This window comes from Nestor notabilis, unplaced genomic scaffold (genome assembly GCF_000696875.1).
Source record: "Nestor notabilis isolate BGI_N333 unplaced genomic scaffold, ASM69687v1 scaffold5530, whole genome shotgun sequence".
NCBI lineage: Eukaryota > Metazoa > Chordata > Aves > Psittaciformes > Psittacidae > Nestor > Nestor notabilis.
In genome coordinates this window covers 1-248 of record NW_009910575.1, presented here as the reverse complement: position 1 = coordinate 248, position 248 = coordinate 1, and positions in this window count along the sequence as shown.

The window sequence follows — 248 nt, the reverse complement described above, 5'->3', positions numbered from 1 at the left end:
AGTCCCGAGTGCACCCAGGCCCCCCCAGCCCCGCCTGTAGAGGGGCATCGTGCACAAGCAGGTTACCACAGCGCTGCTGGAGAGCAGCTGGTGCCTCGCGGCTGCTTGCGCTGGTAGGGGTGCTCCTCTGGGAGTCAGGGGGGGAACCCCGGGACACATAGAGCAGCACAGGGACCCTCAGCCCCCCGACCTGCTGCAGGTGGTAGAGCATGGCCAACACCTCCTGCACCCTCTGGACCATCTGCTCA